This window comes from Pan troglodytes, chromosome 16 (genome assembly GCF_028858775.2).
Source record: "Pan troglodytes isolate AG18354 chromosome 16, NHGRI_mPanTro3-v2.0_pri, whole genome shotgun sequence".
Lineage (NCBI taxonomy): Eukaryota > Metazoa > Chordata > Mammalia > Primates > Hominidae > Pan > Pan troglodytes.
The window spans coordinates 76,980,140-76,996,131 of NC_072414.2; the positions used below are offsets into that span (position 1 = coordinate 76,980,140).

General features: G+C 50.5%; 1 pseudogene; it reads left to right on the forward strand.

The window, feature by feature from the left end:
* Nucleotides 1-2,227: 2,227 nt before the first annotated feature.
* On the forward strand, nt 2,228-15,390 carry LOC112204141 (chondroitin sulfate proteoglycan 4-like; annotated as a pseudogene).
* Nucleotides 15,391-15,992: the final 602 nt, after the last annotated feature.

Here is a 15,992-nt window from a genome sequence, read left to right on the forward strand (position 1 = left end):
TGTTTTTCTGGTTTTCCATGGTTTTCATGGATTTCCGTGACTTGAACCTAGTTCTTCTGAAGCTAATATATAATAATAATGGCTTTTCTCCAATTTATAATGGAAAATCCTACAACAGAGTAAATGTCTATTAGCAGGTGAAAGCACATAATGCTTAGTTCATTAGCTTTTCAAAAAAAATCACATGTAATTGTGTTCCAAAAATATATGTATAGTAATGCATTTATTGGTATTACTTGGTTTGTGTGATAGAATAAAATGTTAGAATTTTATGGTGTTTGAATTAGTTATCTATTGCTCTGTAACAAATTTAGCAGCTTAAAACAACAAACATTATCTCACAGTTTCTGTGGGTCAGAATTCTGTGCAGTTTACCTTGGGTTAACTGGCTTGACCTCTCACCAGGCAGTGAAGCTGTTGATGGTGGCTGTGATCATCCCAAGGCAGGATAGGGAGAGAATCTGTCTCCAAGCTCACATTGGCAGGAATCATCTCAAAGGCTGTTGGACTGGGCCTCCGTTTCTAGATGGCTGTTGGTCAGAGGCCTTTTACAATACCTTGTCACGTGGGCCTCTCCATAGGGCACCTCATCACATGGCAACTGGCTTCCATCAGAGGGAGCAATGGAAAGAGCAGGAGAAGGGTGACCAAGGCAGGCATCGTAGTCTCCTTGTAGCCTCACCTCAGAAGTGATGTTACTTTTGCTGTATTCTCTTTGTTAGAAGTGAGTCACTAGGTCCAGGGGTGGAATTTTACAAGGGTGTGAATGGCAGGAGGTGAGGGTGATCAGGGCCATTTAGAGGCTGCCTACCAGTGTTGAAGAAAATTGTTCACTTCTATGAGCTGTAGCAGCAGACAGTGCTATGCAAGGAGAATGGCTGTCTCAGAAGTCCAGCTCCTCACATGGGTTTAAACGTGTTGCCTTTTCCCCCATACATTTTGTTTCAATCCATGGTCATCTTGCCATTTAGTGGTGTGGTTTAATTGCATATTTGGGTTAGTCTGTATGTAAACATTTAACATAGGTGTCTCTGGGTTAAACAGGAATCCTATACATCTTCTTCACCGATATGGTCTGTGGACTCTGATGAGCCAAATCTGACATCAGTTCTGGAACGTCTAGAAGATACTAAGGACAACAGTTCGGTGAGGAAAGAAACCAAGCTATTTTCTCTTTTCCTCATGAACATTATATTTAGAATTTAAATGTTAAGTGATAATATCATATAAAAACATGATTAATAACTATAATCTTAGAGGAATTAAAGTCTGGGTATTTTAAGTCCTCCAAATCTTATTTACTACCTGGTTTCTCTTTATTATTTCCCACATGTATAATCTTAGTTTAGATTAGCAATTCGGGATCGCTTTTTCCCTGAATTCTAACCATTAAGCCAAGCAAGCATTTTGGGTGGAGACCACTAGCCAAGGTGGGAAGTAGAAAGAAGACCAAGGTGGAAGTGAAGGGAGAGATGGGGAGAATGACACCAGAACTAGTGGGAGGGGATTGCCTTTTCTTTCAAGGGTCTGTAAGTCTGCAGTAAAAGTCAAAGGTATTCAAATAGGAAGTTTTGTTTTTGTCTTTAGTATATAAAGAAGCATAACTTTCCATTTTGCAAAAACTTTAGAAATCTTTTTTCTTGATTATAAAACTTATAAGCAACCATTATTGAGAAGATTAGTAAAATATAAAAAAATAAAAATCTCACATAATTTCTCTACCTAATATAACCACTGTTGACATGATAGCTAGTTTCTATCAGTATGTATTGCTTCTTTGTTATCAAAGTACTTATACCCTTACAGATATGTTTAAATAGTTGAGGTCATATTCTATAAATATCTATAAATAGCTGGGTGCTGTGGCTCACACCTGTAATCCCAGCACTTTGGGAGGCCGAGGCAGGCAGATCACAAGGTCAGGAGTTTGAGACCAGCCTGGCCAATATGGTGAAACCTCATCTCTACTAAAAATACAAAAATTAGCCCGGTGTGGTGGGAGGTGACTGTAGTCCCAGCTACTCGGCAGGCTGAGGCAGGAGAATTGCTTGAACCCAGGAGGCAGAGGTTTCAGTGAGTCGAGATCGCACCACTGAGGTCCAGCCTGGGTGACAGAGCAAGACTCCATCTAAATAAATAAATTATGTATACACACACATACACACACCCTCATATATATATATACACATATGTGTGTGTATATAGACACACACACATACACCTACACATGACCGATTGCCTCGCGTCTAGCATTGGGAATCAGTCACCGTGCTGTCCTTGTGGAGTCTTGTGGCCCAACAAGAGGAAGCTCTCCCCTGACATTGCCCCTCCAAAGTGTGCCACTTCCAGTGCACCCCACTGTCATGCCCGGCCTGTGGACAGCCAGACCCTGCCATCCCTCCCACCCCCGACCAAGCATGGGGGTGCTCTGTAGGTAGCTGTGTGGCCTGACAGTCTCTACCAGTCCTGCTGTCCCTCAGCTGAGAATCAAACCCATTTCTGGATGACAGGGAATGTGTCTTCTGCTGGCTGTGTTCTCTGTGGAGCTCAGGGGAGGGAAAAGGCCAAGCTATTTCTAGGGTGCTGTCAGGACCGATGAAAAGGTCACACCCTTTCCAAGAGACACTTTTCCTGGAAAGCCCCTGGAGCTTAGCTGGCTCTTATCCTGTGATAAGCCAGAGGCTCTGCGGGATGAGGGAGCAGAAACCCTCCTCACCCCAGCCAACGGGGACCTGTATACCTCTGCCAGTCTCTCACTTGGCCTTGCTGCTGTCCTCTGAGACTGCCTATTCCTCCCTCTCTGTGACTCTACACCACCATCACCTCCTCCAGGAAGTCCTCTGGATTGACTCCTAGCTTATTACATCTTTATTGTGCAGACCCTCTCCATTCAAAGCCCCTCTTCAACTGCCCACCCCCTACTACCTCCAAGACAGAGATTCTGGGTTCTTGCAACTGCAGCCCCTCAGAGAGTGTAAGAGGGGCAGAAAAAGGAGATCAGGAGGTAGGGGAAGCAGTGCTGTCAGAGTTTCCAAAGCCCTGGCCAGCAGGGCATCAGAGGCCTCTGTTGGGGTGGGGGCCTCCCTGGCTATGCGCTCCAGCAGCACAAGGCAGCCTCTGTGAGCCTCTCCCACTCAGCCCTACAGGAAGCAGCAGGGCCCGGCCTCAATGGACCCATTCAGACCCCAGCGCTCCGGAAAGTACCTCTGCTTCCTGCCACCATTCCACTCTGGCCAAACAGGCTCTACTCTCTTCTGATGGGAGGAGGCCGCAGGCAGGTGGTTCAGTGGTTAGGGCCAACCATCTACTTCAGTTCCTGTCTGGCCCAGATCTCTGACGTTGACCATGCCCTAGTGGGTGTATGTATACCTTTAGTGCAAGGGTGGTGTGACAGTTAATACTGAGTGTCAACTTGATTGGGTTGAAGGCTGCAAAGTATTGACCTACTGGAAGTGTCTGTGAGGGCATTGTAAAAAGAGATAAACATTTGAGTCAGTGGGCTGGGGAAGGCAGACCCACCTTTAATACTGGTGGGTACCATCTTTCTAATCAGCTGCTAGCGAATATAAAGCAGGCAGAAAAACATGAAAAGGTAAGATGGGCCTAGCCTCCCAGCCTACATCTTTCTTCCATGCTGGACACTTCCTGCCCTCTAACATTGGACTCCAAGTTCTTCAGTTCTGAGACTCGGATTGGCTCTCCTTGCTCCTCAAACTTGCAGACAGCCTATTGTGGGACCTTGTGATTGTGTAAGTTAATACTTCATAAACTCCCCTTTATATATCTATCTATATCTATATCTATATATCTATATCTATATATCTATATCTATATCTATATCTATATCTATATCTATATCTATATCTGTCTATATCTCCTATTAGTTCTGTCCCACTAGGGAACCCTGATTAACACAGGTGGGTAGGCACAGGGAGATGTGCCCCCTTCCCCGTGGGTGCTGGGTAGGTAAATGTTTCACAATGGGCTTTCTTGGGGAGAGGGAACCCTGATTTTCAGTATTTGCCTCTTTTCCTGGTATAAATATTCCCACTGTCGGCAGTATCACCTGCCTCTCAAAATTCCTGAAAATTCAACAGTTGGCTCCTGGCAGCTGCTGTGAGCCGTTCCAGCCGGTGACTGTGGTGGCTCCATCCTGCAGGGCCATGTGCCCCCACCCCTTGTGCTATGGCCTCCCTCACTTTAGTGTGCTGTGTTTTGCTCTTAGGAATCAATGTCTTTGCAGATAAGGCACCCCAGTAGCTGGCCGCCACCTGCAGTTCCCTGGTCTGTCTCTTGCTGGCACCAAGCTGTGCTGTGCCTGCTGAGCCTGCTGGGCCACCCCCGCGCATATGGTCTGCGGGGCTTACTTGATTCCCTTAGCTTCTCAGACAAGGTGCTGGTGTTGCCAGCAGTGCTGGCAGGAGGAGGGGAACTAGAGGGGATTTAACTCAACCCGAGGGGCTCTTACGGGATCTTTCCTGGATATCCCTCCAGGTGGGGCTGGCTGCCCTGAGGGTGTACAAACCTCCAACTCCTCCAATGGCTGAAGGTACTTTCTCGAGCAGATGGCAGCTGGCTCAGGCTGGCTAGGGACCAGTGCATGTGAGGTCGGTGCTGGATCACCCCATCAAGGCCATCAGCCTGTGCTTGTTCTTGGGGTTTGAGGGAAACCCAACAGGGATGAATCACAGTTTTTAACCTGTGTTTGTCTGCCCCCCAGCCCTGGACATCTGCAGGCAAAGTTAAAGTTATATTTGGCTCTTATCACCGCAAAAGGCATAGACCAGAAATTATGGCATCGGGTTGGAAGTCAGGGAGACTAATTTGGGGAAACTGCCTGGAGGAAGCAGCAACTCAAAAGAGGAGGAGTCCCAGTGTGGGACAGAACAGGCCCTGCATAAGAACCACTAATCCCAGGCAAGCCCAGACATGGCCTTCTGCCTGGGGAGGCCCTCTTTGGCCTGCTCAGCAGACCCTCAGCCCCTTCTAGGCCCTGTCTTCAGCCTCAGACTGAGTGGCGGCCTGGGGAGGTTGGGAGCTCAGCTGTTCTCATCCCTGGTTCCTTGGCCACGGTGGAAACAATGGGGCCGGATCTGACTGCTCAGCGGGGACTGTGAATAGCTCTCCAGCAGGAAGCAACAGCAGGGGTAGTGGAGGAAGTGTGGGCCCACTTTGGTTTGACACTGCATATGGTCCCCATCTGGCCTCAGAGCCTTTACTCCTTGGCAAACTCAGGCCAATAAGATCCTGCCCCCACCCTCAATGGCAGCTGGAAGAATGGCCTGAGGGAGAAGCAGGGATAGGTGGGCTGCACTGACATCACCCCCAGATCCCAGCCGTGGCCCCAGCCAACCCATGGAGGTGGGGCATGGCACGGCAGGTGCTGCACAGGAGCCCAAGCACAAGGGCACTTAGGAGAAGGAATCTGAGCAGGGATCGATCTGGCCTGGGGGTGATTCTCCAGAAACTCCATTCCTTGGGGCTGTGACCACCAAGCCAGGTGATCAGGCCAGTGATGTTTCCCTTTGGGCCAGGTTGGGGAGCCAGACCTGGGAGGGAGACTCCTCTGGGGCCCAGGGGAGGTGAGTCAGAGCTGGCAGAGGCCTCTGGCTCCAGGAACCTCCAAGGAGGAGACCTGAGTTGCTGGGAATTTCTGGGTCTGACCTCCTGCCAAGTCAGGGTCTGGGCTGGACACAAGGTGAGGCTGTGCCTTCTGGTGCCAGGACCAAGGAAATGCTGGGATCTGGGCAGTGCTCAGAGGCAGCACCGTATGGCAGCCATACGGACCCCTTTCTGCAACCTACCCATCCCTCTCTGCAGCACCTCGCCTCCTACAGGTAAGAATCTGAGCCTTGACCACAGCTCCCTCTCTCACACAGCTTCCTTCTTCGGTTAGAACCACCTGGAGGTGACTATGGCCATGGCTCTGACTGACATAGACCTGCAGCTGCAGTTCTCCACGTCCCAACCCGAAGCCCTCCTTCTCCTGGCAGCAGGCCCAGCTGACCACCTCCTGCTGCAGCTCTACTCTGGACACCTGCAGGTGAGTGACGTCCCCCTGGGATTGGGGCGAGATTCCTTGTCTAGCTTTGTGTGAACCCCAGCTGGCTGTTGACCTTGTGTAAGTCACCTTTCTTGGGGTCTCAAGTTCTCCACTGTGGGATGGGCAGCAGCAGCTCAGAAATGGTAAATCCTTCATGAACTGGCTCTGCCCACCAGCTCCTTCCAACCATGTTTCCCACCACAAGCCCTCACTGGCCCTTTGTGCTCTGACTGCACAGAACTGCTTTCAGTTCCTGGCCATCTTATGGTCACTTGCTGCCAGGCCTTTGGTCATCACACTCCTCCTGCCAGGTGTGTGACCCACCCATTCCCTGCACCTGCCGAACTCTAGTCTCTCCTTGAAGTTTCAGTGTGGGCATCCCCTCCTCCTCGGCGAGACCCCCTCCTGGGCCCCCATGACCCCTGCGCATCCTGGTGGCACTGCACCAATTTATCTGCAGCACCACTGTCTGTCCATGAGAGTAACAGCACCAGTACTGCCTCAGCTTCATTTTTCCATTTCATCCTTCAAGACACCACAAGCTTTATTATCAAGGAGTCTTGTGGCTCCTACTTGAGTCTTACCCCATACCAGGAAGAGTTTAAGAACCCAGGGTCTTAGTCCAAATTTGGGGCAGGCTGGGTGCAGTGGCTTATGCCTATAATCCCACCACTTTGGGAGACCAAGGTGGAAAGATCACTTGAGCCTAGGTGTTCAAGACTGGCCTGAGCCACACAATGAGACCCCATCTCTATTTTAGAAGGAAAAAAAAAAAAAACAAATTAACAAATTTGGGGCAGCCATCTCTTACCACACCCCAGTGGGAAGAGGACTAGGGCTTGGTCAGTCTGCTGCTGTCATTGCTGCTCATTGCCACAAGGTGTCACTGTTGAACACCTATGTGGTGCAGTCTGGTGCTGATGGCTGTTGAGCTCTGCAGGTAGTGATGCCACATCCCTACAGAGATGCACCATACCAGGACTCCAAGATCATGGTTCTTAGTGTTCTGGTTCTGCAGTTCCCATACTCTGCCATCACCTATTCTAGCATCTGGGAGCACCATACCAGAGCCATTTCTTGTGTCAATGTCATGGTGACAGAACTATGTCCTTCATCTCTCCTTGAGATATTCCTCCACCACAGGTCAGGCAGCTTTTTTTTTTTTTTTTTTTTTTTTTTCCAGAACACAGAGCATCTGCCTGGGCTCCCTGTCCCTGAACAGTTAGCCTGGCTTCCTTCAGTGACCTCGAGAAACTTTGCCAAACTTAGGGGGACTGATCAAGGGATTCTCAGTTACCCATTATTCCAGGGGTGAAATCTAGATTCCAAGACAATATTTCTGGTGCTTCTCACTCAAGGAAAGAGGAGGAGAATTTAAAAATACAGGTTGGGTTTCTAGAAGAGCATCTTGCTATATGTCAGTTCCTTGTGGGCAAGGACCACATCTGATTCACACCAGGGTCCCCAGAGCCCATCCAGGCCTGGCCCAGAGTTTCCTTTGGTGAGTGTTTGGAGGATGAATAAAGAGATGGCAGGAAGGCAAGAGGAGTGGCACCAGAGGCCCTTGTCCTAGGTTTTCTGCTCTGGGGCCCCCTGTGGGGAACCCACTGTGCTTTTATAAGGGAAATGATGGATTCAAAGTGCTGCCCCCCATCTCCCATTCCCCGTCTCTCCTCAGGTCAGGCTTGTCCTGGGCCAGGAGGAGCTGAGGCTGCAGACCCCAGCAGAAATTCTACTGAGTGACTCCGTCCCCCACACTACAGTTCTGACTGTCTCAGAGGACTGGCCCACATTGTCAGTCAATGGGTTTCTGAATGCCTCCTCTGTAGTCCTGGGAGCCCCCCTAGAGGTCCCCTATGGGCTCTTTGTTGGGAGCACTGGGAGACTTGGCCTGCCCTACCTGAGGGGAACCAGCCATCCCCTGAGGGGTTGCCTCCATGCAGCCACTCTCAATGGCCGCAGACTCCTCCAGCCTCTGACCCCCAATAAGCATGAGGGCTGTGCTGAAGAGTTTTCTGCCAATGACGATGTGGCCCTGGGCTTCTCTGGGCCCCACTCTCTGGCTGCCTTCCCTGCCTGGGGCACTCAGGATGAAGTAACCCTGGAGTTTACACTCACCACACAGAGCTAGCAGGCACCCTTGGCCTTCCAGGCAGCAGGCTGGCATGGGGACTTCATCCATGTGGACATATTTGACGGCCACCTGTGGTCCATGGTTGAGAAGGGCCAGGGTACTGTACTGCTCCCCAACAGTGTGCCTGTGACTGACGCACAGCCCCACAAGGTCAGCATCCACATCAACACTCACCAGCTAGAAATCTCCATGGACCAGTACCCCACACGTACTTTGAACCGAGGAGTCCTCAGCTACCTGGAGCCACATGACAGTCTCCTTCTTGGGGAGCTGGTTGCAGAGGCCTCTCGTCACCTCCAGGAACACCGCTCAGGCCTGACACCAGGGGCTGCCAATGCCTCCCTGCTGGGCTGGCTGCATGGAAGACCTCAGTGTCAATGGTTAGAGGCAGGGGCTGTGGGAAGCCTTGCTGACGCACAACTTGGTGGCTGGCTGCAGACTGGAGGAGGTGGAGGAGTATGAGGACAATGCCTATGGCCATTATGAAGCTTTCTCCACTCTGGCTCCCGAAGCTTGGCTGTCCGTGGAGCTAGCTGAGCCATGCGTGCCTGAGCCAGGGCTACCTCCTGTCTTTGCCAATTTCATCCAGCTGCTATCAGCGCAGTGGTGGTGACTGAGGGTGGCACAGCCTGGCTTGAGTGGTGGCATGTGCAGCCCATGCTGGCACTGATGGAGGCTGAACTGCGTAAATCCCAGGTGCTGTTCAGCGTGACCTGAGGGGCACACTACAGCGAGCTCGAGCTGGATGTCTTGGGTGCCCAGGCATGAAAAATGTTCACCCTCCTGGACGTGGTGAACTGCAAGGCCCGCTTCATCCACGATGGCCCTGAGGACACCTCTGACCAGCTGGTGCTGGAGGTGTCAGTGATGGCTTGGGTGCCCAAGCCCTCATGCCTGTGGAGGGGCCAAACAGACCTCCTGCCCATCCAGGTCAACCCTGTCAATGACCCACCCCACATCATCTTCCCACATGGCAGCCTTATGGTGATCCTGGAACACACACAGAAGCCTCTGGGGCCTGAGGTTCTCCAGGCCTATGACCTGGACTCTGCCTGTGAGGGCCTCGCCTTCCAGCTCCTTGGCACCCCCTCTGGCCTCCCCGTGGAGCACCGAGACCAGCCTGGGGAGCTGGTGACTGAGTTCTCCTGCTGGGAGTTGGAGGCCAACAGCCTAGTCTATGTCCACTGCGGTGGCCCTACACAGGACTTGACATTCCGCGTCAGCAATGGACTGCAGGCCAGCCCCCCGGCCATGCTGAAGGTGGTGGCTGTCCAGCCGGCCATACAAATCCACCGCAGCACAGGGCTGCATCTGGCCCAGGGCTCTGCCATGCCCATCTTGCCTACCAACCTGTTGGTGGAGACCAACGCCGTGGGGCAGGATGTGACTGTGCTGTTCCGTGTCACCGGAGGCCTGCCGTTCAGGGAGCTGCAGAAGCAGGGGGCTGGTGGGGTGGAGGATGCTGAGTGGTGGGCCACACAGGCGTTCCACCAGCAGGATGTGGAGCAGGGCCACGTGAGGTACCTGAGCACTGACCCACAGCACTACACCGAGGACACCGTGGAGAACCTGGATCTGCAGGTGCAGGTGAGCTGGGAAATCCTGAGCAATCTGTCCTTCCTAGTGACCATCCAGAGAGCCACTGTGTGGATGCTGCAGCTGGAGCCACTGCACACTCAGAACACCCAGCAGGAGGCCCTCACCACAGCCCACCTGGAGGCCACCCTGGAGGAGGCAGGCCCAAGCCCCCCAACCTTCCACTGTGAGGTGGTTCAGGCTCCCAGGAAAGGCAACCTTCAACTACAGGGCACGATGATGTCAGACGGTCAGGGCTTCACCCAGGATGACGTACAGGCTGCAGAGGTGACCTATGGGGCCATGGCACATGCCTCAGTTGCAGTGGAGGACACCTTCTGTTTCCATGTCACAGCTCCACCATATTTCTCCCCACTCTGTACCTTCTCCATCCATATTGGCGGTGACCCAGACATGCCTGTCCTCGTGGTGCCCGAGGGTGGTGAGTGTGTCCTCTCTGCTGACCAGCTCTTCATCAAGAGTCTCAACAGTGCCAGGTACCTCTATGAGGTCATGGAGCAGCCCCGCCATGGGAGGTTGACTTGGCGTGGGACACAAGACAAGATCACTATGGTGACATCCTTCACCAATGGAGACCTGATACATGGCCAGCTGGTCTAGCAGCATGATGACTCCGAGATCACAGAAGATGATATCCCATTTCCTGCTGCCACCAGGACCAGAGCAGTGGTGACGTGGCCTGGGAGGAGGTATGGGGTGTCTTCTGAGTGGCCATCCAGCCTGTGAATGACCACGCCCCTATGCAGACCATCAGCTGCGTCTTCCATGTGGCCTGGGGTAGGTGGCAGCTGCTGACTACAGACAACATGGCCTTCAGCAATGCTGATTCGGGCTTTGCTGAGGCCCAGCTGGTGCTGACCCACCAGGACCTCCTCTCTGGCAGTATCATGGCCACGGATGAGCCCATGCAGCCCATCTGCCGCTTCATCCAGGAGGGGCCTCAGGAAGAGGCGAGTCCTGTTCACACACTCAGGCTGACCACGGCTGGATCCCGCTGCAGGTGTCCGATGGGCAGCACCAGGCCATCACGGTGCTGGAGGTGCAGGCCTTGGAGCCTTACCTCTGTGTGGCCAATGGCTCCGGCCTCATGGTTCCTCAAGGAGGCCAGGGTACCATCAACATGGCCGAGCTCCACCTGGGCACCAACCTCAACATCTGCAGTAGGGATGAGGCCCACTACCATGTCACAGACAGCCCTCACTGGGGACAGTTGCTCCAAGCCACTCAGCCAGCCACAGCCTTCTCTCAGCAGGACCTGCTGGTTGGGGCTGTTCTCTATGGCCACAATGGCAGCCTCAGCTCCCGCAACACCCTGGCCTTCTCAATGGATGTGGGACCACACACAGATGCCACCCTACAAGTGACCATTGCCCTAGAGGGCCCAGTAGCCCCACTGAAGCTGGCCCAGCACAAGAAAATCTACATCTTCCAGGGAGAGGCAGCTGAGATCAGAAGGGACCAGCTGGAGGTGAGGAGCTGGAGGTGGTGAGCGGGGTGTGGACCAGGTAGAGGGCCTTCCTCCCAGCCTCCATGCCGGGAACACATGTGACTTAGGCTGTACCTGTGGTGGTCCCAGGTTGCGTGTGTGCACGTGCCTCAGATGTGCTCCCATATATGTTGTGTTCCCAAGAGTTTCTGGGGAGCTTGCTGTACACCCATCCTCCTGGGAGTTGTGTGTGCCTCTAGAGCTGGTGTCCACTCATGTCCATGGCATGGCTGAGCATGCAGATTCCTGGACGCCACCCAGCCCTACAGAATCTCTGAAGTGGAGCCCGAGAATCTGCATTGCAGTCAGTTCCCTGGGAGGGCATCACAGGTCCTGAACTTTTGGGATTGCTGGCCGTGGAGACAGACCGCTGCCTCTCAGACCCCTGTGTAGCCTGCTCTCTTCTCAGAGCCCAGACCAGGACCAGGAGGGTCTGCCAAGGGCTTTTGCTTACCCAGGAACCCCACAGAGCAGCCACGGGCCTTCCAGAGATCTGACATGCCCTGTGACCTCAGGCCAGTCCTTGCCCGCTCTCAGCCTTACTCTTCCACACTGCTTATTTCGGAGACCCTTCTGGTCTGCATCTGGAGCTTGGGGCCCATGGTGAGCCAGCAGATCTGGCATCAGGAAGGCCTCATGGGAGGAGGCAGTGTTTGGGCCGGGCTCTGAAGAGTACAGGCCATTAGGAGCAGAGAATGGGGAGTGGTATTCCAAAAGGAACATTCCAGCCGAAGGCACAAAACAGGAATGTGAGTTTGGAGGCAGTTTAGCCTCTTGTGGATGGCCCATCAGGTGAGGGAGCCCATGTGGCCTTTGGGGTGTGAGCTCTGTAGGGCCTGTGCTGGGGGTGCCTGTGCCTCTAGGAGGGGTGGGGTGGGGTGGGGCAGGGCACCCTCTGATGGTCCTGGGTGGTAATAGCAGGGGTTGGGGAGGATGCTGCCAGCAAACCAGCCACAGGCCTGAACAGATCCTGAGCAGGGGGCCTGTGTGTGCGTGTGCACACACGCATGTGTACCTGTACCTGTGTGACTGCATCAGCATCTGATGAACTCATATGTCTGTGTCACTGAGTCTGGGGACATGTGATTATGCACTTCCCTGAGGGAGTGCATCTCAAGCTGTGTGACCGACACCCCGTAACCATGTGTGGGGTGGGTATTAACATGTGACCAGCTGGGGCAACCCAGTGAAACCCCATCTCTACACAAAAAATTTAAAAATTAGCCAGGCATGGTGGCACATGACTGTGGTCCCAGCTACTTGGGAGGCTGAGCCCTTGAGCCTAGGAGGTTGAGGCTGCAGGGAGCTGTGATCACACCACAGCACTCCAGCCTGGGTGACAGAGTGAGACCCTATCTCAAAAAAACAAAAAATGTGACCAGCTGCATGTCTGGCTGCTGTGTGTGTGAACCCACGTGTGTGTGTCACTAAATGAGCAGTGGTATCTGGGGAAATAAGTGGAGCAAGATCAAGGCTGTTCTGGCTGCTTAGGGCCACAGTGGGCCCCTCTGAGACTCCTCTGCATTCCCTTGTGAGTCCTCATGACCTCTGTTAACCAGGTAGCCCAGGAGGCAGTGCCGCCAGCAGACATTGTTTTCTCAGTGAAGAGCCCACTGAGTGCCGGCTACCTGGTGATGGTGCTGCGTGGCATCTTGGCAGATGAGCCACCCAGCCTAGACCCCGTGCAGAGCTTCTCCCAAGAGGCAGTGGACACAGGCAGGATCCTCTACCTGCACTCCCGCCCTGAGGCCTGAAGCCATGCCTTCTTGCTGGATGTGGCCTCGGCCTGGGTGCTCCCCTTGAGGACGTCACGTGGAGCTGGAGGTGCTGCCTGCTGTCATCCCCACTGGGGGCACAAAACTTCAGCAGTAGAGGGGGCACAGTGGCGGGTGGATCACCTGAGGTCAGGAGTTCGAGACCAGCCTGGCCAACATGATGAAACCCCGTCTCTACTAAAAACACAAAAATTAGCTGGGCATGGTGGCAGGTGCCTGTAATCCCAGCTACTCAGGAGGCTGACGCAGGAGAACTGCTTGAACCCAGGAGATGGAGGTTGCAGTGAGCCAAGATTGTGCCATTGCACTCCAGCCAGGGGGACAAGAGGGAGACTTCACCTCGAAAGAAAGAAAGACAGGCTAGTACGTTTTCCACAAATTTCAATGTAACTCTCTTCCCCCACCACACACACACACAACGCATTTGAGGGATGGGAGGAAGAAACTGAGATCACAGGGAAAATTGTAAGAGACATTCAGAAGGACAGGTCTCAGAAATTTACTAGTTTGGGGGGGGTCAGAACAGGTGTATATAAAAGAATATTAAGACAGTTCCCAGGTTTAGGCATATGTGACTAGATAGAGTGCTAGGAGATGGATACGTGAAAATTTAAATATCATCATTTTGAACACCCATGTCACTCCAAGTGAGATTCCCTAAATATATGATATACAGACAGATATATGGGTTTGAAACTCTGGAGATGAATACAAATTTAGGAGTCCCTGCAACACAGGTCATGACTTAAGTAACGGGAGTCAAAGATTACTCAGAGAAAGCACAGAATGAGAAGAGAAGAAAGAAGTAGGACAAGGAAGAAGAGATCGGAGGAGACCAAGGCAGGGTGATAAGATCAAAACAGGAGAAAAGAATCCGACAGAAGTCTCATTTGATTATCATGTCCCTTCCCAGAGGACAGGGACATGTCTTTTATACCCAATTATCACAGGTCCTGGTGCAGCAGACACACAGTTTTTTTTTTTAATTGTGTTGTACTATTCACAGTTTCCTGTATTCACCAGGGGAGAAAAAAGTAAGTATAAAGAAGCACAGACACAGATGTTTTTACACTGTGTACTAAAGGGGTCAGATTATACACAATATTTTATGCCTTACTTTTTTACTTAATATATCTTAGAAGTTTGCACATGCTCTTATGGAAAGACTGGCTGCATTTTTTGGTCCACAACAGAACAACAGAATATTCTATTATAAAACGGTACACTATAATTTTTATTTAACCAACTCTTTATTGGTGGACATTAAGAATGGAGGAATGTTTCAACAAAGGATCAACAGTATCAAAATACTGCAGAGGGGTCAATTTGGGGACTAAGAGGGGAGCCACTGGATTTGACAACTAGGAGATAAATTTTAGTGCAACGATGAAGGCAGAATCCAGATTATAATGAGCTCAGTGAAAAAAGGTGAAGACATGTAGCTTATTCTCTCAAGAAACTAGGCTATGATAAACTGGCAGAGGCTCTAAGAGTGGGAGGTGAGTTGTTTTCTCCTTCATGTAAATATATTTACCTTTTAAACACTAGGCCCAATTTTATATCCTATTTCATTTAACTTTATAAACATATTTATGTATGTATGCATGTATGTATGTATCTCATGTGATGTTTTAGACACTGAAAAATAACTCATTTCTATTATAAAACTGATATCTTTAGATGTTCAGAAGCAACTTCCTAAAAGGAGGTAGCAGTAATGGAGCTATGTCTATCAGTCTTTCCCATCAACCCCCTTGCTGGAGATGTAAACATGTGTCCATCAAGCCTTTAATTTTTACCTCTTATCTTCATGGCTCTCCATACAAAACTTAACTCTTTTTTTTTCTATTTGTATATGTATATTTATATGTATATCTATATCGAGAGAGAGAGAGAGAGAAAGAGTCTTGCTATGTTGCTCAGGCTGATCTCAAACTCCTGGGCTCAAGCAATCCTCCCACCTTGGCCTCGCAAAGTGCTGGGATTACAGGCGTGAACCACTGTGCCCAGCCTCAGCCTTAACTCTTAAAATATCTTCAAACCAATATTCTTCTGTTCTAATTTTTAAGAATAGATGTGTTTAAACCAACTGTAACTTATTTTGACAAAAATTGGAGTTAAGACTCAGACTTCCTCAAATAGTTCTCCTAAAACCATTTACAGAATAATCTATCTTTTCAGTATTAAGTTAAAATACCACCTTTTCCTTATACTAAATTCTCGTTTGCATGACTCTGGTTCTAAACTTCCATTGCCTTTATCTGTCTGGCCCAGGAATAGTCCACAATATTTTACTACTATCTGGTTGAAAGAGTCTATACTTTATTAATTTTTATTATTTATTCTTCTAAACAAATTTTAGAGGCGTTTTGTCAAGTGTCAAAAATAAATCTGCCAGAATTTGTACTGAAATTTGTGTGTGTGTGTATATATATATACACACACTATATATAAAATATAAAATGTATATATATAATTTATATATATAAATATTTATAAAATATGAAATATATGTATATACACACACATTTTTCTTTCTTTTTTTTTTTTTTTTGAGACAGGGTCTCACTCTGTCACCTAGGCTGGAGTTCACAGGCATGATCTCGGCTCACTGCAACCTCTGCCTCCCAGGCTCAAGTGCTCCTCCCACCTCAGCCTCAGGAGTAGTTGGAAATACATGTGTGTGCCACAGACACCCAGCTAATTGTCATCTACCCGCCTCAGCTTCCCAAACTGTTTGGATTACAGGTATGAGCCACTGTGCCCAGCAGAAATTACATTTACAAATTAATATGAAGACATGGTGATAACTAACATATTTATAACATGAAATCTGCTCATCCAGGAACATAGAATGCAAATCTTTCATTCCACTCAGCAAAATTTTGTCCTGTCCTTGATAAAAGTCCTGCACATCTAAGTTTATTCCTAGGTATTTAATTTTTGCTGAAATACCTG